This window comes from Pteropus vampyrus, unplaced genomic scaffold, assembly GCF_000151845.1.
Source record: "Pteropus vampyrus isolate Shadow unplaced genomic scaffold, Pvam_2.0 Scaffold26, whole genome shotgun sequence".
Lineage (NCBI taxonomy): Eukaryota > Metazoa > Chordata > Mammalia > Chiroptera > Pteropodidae > Pteropus > Pteropus vampyrus.
In genome coordinates this window covers 7,527,465-7,531,510 of record NW_011888807.1, presented here as the reverse complement: position 1 = coordinate 7,531,510, position 4,046 = coordinate 7,527,465, and positions in this window count along the sequence as shown.

Below are 4,046 nucleotides of genomic sequence, written 5' to 3'. Positions count from 1 at the left end.
TGTTATAATTAGATTGATGGAGTTCTAGGCATAGTCATGATATTATAATGAGGCTAAAGTTATGGTCAGTACTTCTTGCACATGCATTTGTAGCTGGTTTAGCCAGTAGCGTCTATGGCCTTTGTGTTCTAGAATTTGGGGTAATTTATAACCCTAAAAGGGAGGTATTTCTGGGAGGTTTTTAAGGAAGATCTTGAAGGGAAGTTTTGATGGTTACAGAGCTGTGCCTTCGCTCCTGTCACTCATGCCTGACTAACAACCTAACAAAATGATTAATACCACACCCATATTTTTAAAATAGTAAGTGCAATTTTAGCATCTTAGAAGTTTGTACATACATTCTAGTCTTTTGAATTTCTTCTATTCAATTGAAACCAATATAGTTTTCTTTTTATAGAATGAGAGATTAAAATTGACTGTAATCTCTTATGGGAAAGTAGGATATTGGTATGTTGCTATAAATACTACCAGCAGTTTGCAGAAAGTGTATTTAAAATAAAGAGTTGAGAAGTTAAAATTGTGCTATTTCTCTATTACATTTACTATAGATTGAAAAGGATTTGTAAGTTAAAAGGAGCAAAATGAAAGCAAGAAAAGGTCAAAGAAAGTAACCAAAATAGAATGTAGAATAGGTAAATGTGCCCCTCGGGAAAAACACAACAGGAATGGCATAAAGATAATGGCACACATCTCAGTCTAGATATATAAAATTCAGTGCCAGATTTGGTCTTTAAGCTGTGTGTTAATTAATTTGAACAGAGAATTTCCATTGTTAATATGTTTTAAGTGCCTCCACTTTAGATAGATGTTTGTTTCATTGTTTGTTGAGCCTAATAATGGTAGTATCTAAATGAAGTTTGCTTGGCACAGCGCTCATATTACAAATTAATAAGTTTCTGCCAGATCTCCTATGCCTGTATCACAGAAAATAGTTTTCCTTAAAGCTTGTTTTAAGAGTGTCAGAGTGAAGAAAGTAAATTCAACTAAAGGAATAATGTTTTATGTCACAATTGGGACTCAGCAAGGACAGGAAAAAGAAGGGGAAAAGAAAAAACCTTTTAGAGTTATGGAATTCATAATTTACTACTTACCCTATTTAAAGTGAATACAATTATTCAACTAATGTCTATTATGTGATGTTATTTTAATGTATGTTTCTCCAACTTATATCTACTTACTCTTCCCAGATATATTTGTATCACACATAGGTAAAGATAAATGCTATAATTACAATCATCAAATAGCTTATTTATTAATGCATGCAAAGCCTTTTGCTGTTCAAAATCACTAATGTTTCTCCCAGTACTTCTCTGCTATTAGAGACTCCGTTTCTCCTCACCTATTCATGCAAATTCTATTCATATTAAATTGAAGTGCTAGTAAGAGTGCTTTTCTGGACTATGTAGTAAACATTGTGTGCCAAATTTATTTATGATATAAAAATCTTTCTAGATATCCCATGTTTTTCTAAGCATTTAATAATCTAATAAATGTTTCTGAATTTATACTTTCAACTAATGTTGATGAAAGTAAAGATTAATAAACTTAAATCCATATAGAGCTTTATATTTTCAAGTTTGTTTTATTTTCATTGCTTTATTTAGTCTCTTCTTACCACACAATGACGTAGATGGATAGTCAAGTAAAATATGCTCATTGAAGATAGGAAAGCTGAGCACCTTGACAAGTTAAGTGAAAAGTTTGACAAGACACATTAGTGAATTGACACCAAAATACCCGTCTGTTACAACAATTGGGAAAATAAAATCTATTCCCAACTCAGAAATCCTCTCCACAAAGGTAGTAAAGAAAGAAAACACTTTCATTATAGAATAAGCATTAAATCAGAATATGATGGGCATCACAGGCAATTTGCTAAGAGATTGCAAATAAGGAAGAAACCTCACTCCCTACATAGCCAAGCAGATACTGTAACAGAGTGAAATGCTGGGTCTCTCTAACTCCTAGTTCAAGGCTGTCTTGTTCCCATGGCCTTCAGGCTAATAGCCCCTGCTTTAGACATGCTAATCCTTAGAGGAATTCTTGGGCTTGAGTTTTTACCAAAACAGTTCCTCCCATTTTCCCTTCCCTTGCCATAAAAAAAGTCTGAACTCTATACTCTCTTAGGATGGATTTTAGAAAATAGTAGGGCTCCCATCTTCTCAGTTGGTACATTCCCGATCAATAAGCACTTTCTAATTCCAAACTCTGACATTTTGAGTTTTGAAATTTCAGTTTCTGGCACACAGACTTTAGACAAGTAACAATACTACCCATTACACATATGTTTTCAAGATAAGTAGTAACTAGTCCTCAAGTAAGAACAAGAGAACACCATTTGCTATGCATAGTTCATTCTAATTTTACCTAGTAATTGGGATGACCATCTGTGTTAGCTAACTTCTCATCTCTTTATAACAAAAAGTAGTTTTGTAACTTGGAGCAAAGTGCCCACTGAAGTCAGGTTTCAACTCCCCACCCCCCACCCCCGCCCCGCCATAGAAATTGGAAGAAGGGATGTTATCACTCATAATGTTTACCTTTCAAACAGATGACTCCCAGGTTCTTAAGGAAAACATTCCTGGATCATAAAACTGACAAAAGTCAGCTGACATAAGTCCTATCTAGTCTTCAGAAGGATTTATATACATTTCAAAGACATTGAGAAAATACTTACAATTAAAAGTGTTCTAAGGTAAATGTTCTAAAAGAAAAAAGAGAGGGAGAAATTCTTTTCCCTTTTTCAGCAGAGAGAGAAATTTAGCTTCTCATTTTTAATTTGTTTTTGTCTTTATGTACCTAACAAACTTCCAACTAAAGTGTAATTGCTTCCAGTCATTGGCCTCCCATGGCCATCAGCAGCCAATGTCTGAGACCAAGAAAGGGTTTTAAAACAGATCTATTCATTCCAAAAAGAGGGACCCTTTGTTGGCTGACTGTGGCTCAAGGATTTCCTAATAGTTTTCCCTAATCTTTCTTAAACAGCATGGTGGACTTGGATGTTTCCACCCAAACTTTCCTTCTCTCTCTCTCTTTAACTGGGGGAAGACTTGCATCACTCTATAAAGAATTTCTCAACCTTACCCAGCTCCCTCTTGACCTACTTGCAGGCATTTATCCAAATAAAATTCTTTTAAGTTTAATGACATTTTGGCATTTGTTTCTTGAAGATTTAAATTAGCACATTGTGGGTACACCAAATAGTATAATCATTATGGAGTGAGAGAGGTTTTATTCAAAATTAATGATGTGTTCACTCTTTGAAAATTCCAAATGAAATCAGTTGTTATAGCAGTGATAATTTCCCAGGCAATTCCACCTCTGGGAGTTTATCCTCCAGATGTGCCTGCACAAATCCAAAATCCTATATGTGAATCGTCATACGTCATCATAGCGTTGTTAACTGCACAAGATTGGAAATAAAACAAAGAAATGAATTTAATGAAATATTGTACATTTACAAAATGGAATGCTATGTACCTATACAAAAGACTGAGGCAGCACTTAGTTAAGAGCCATTATAGAATGATCTCTAGGACATTTTTAAGAGAAAAAAAAGGGAGGTAAGAGAGTATTTATAGCACCTGTAACTTTTATGTAATTAAAGAGAAGGCATAAAAATATTTTTTAAATATTTGCTTATATTTGTATAATAAAACACTTGAAGACTGTATAATGTATTAGAAAAGTAATTATTTAAGAGAGTAGAAGGGGATAAACTTGGTAGAAAACGAAATGTGTGCAATCAAGTTTTCTCGATGTATATGTTTTACTAAAATTTGAACTATGCAAAATAATATATTACCAAATAAAAAATAAAGTTTAATTTGATAAAAAAGTCAGTGAACTTTCTTGGAACCATGGGGCACTTAAGCCTTAAGTAAGAGAAAGTATTAGTCTTCATAGCACTTTTGAAATGTTGTATTTTATCTTTATCCATTCACTGTTCACTAATATGATAATGATTGATTTGTTAATTAAACAAATACTTACCTAGTACCTACTACTTATCAAACGCTATGATGGAATCTAAGATAGATGAGAAG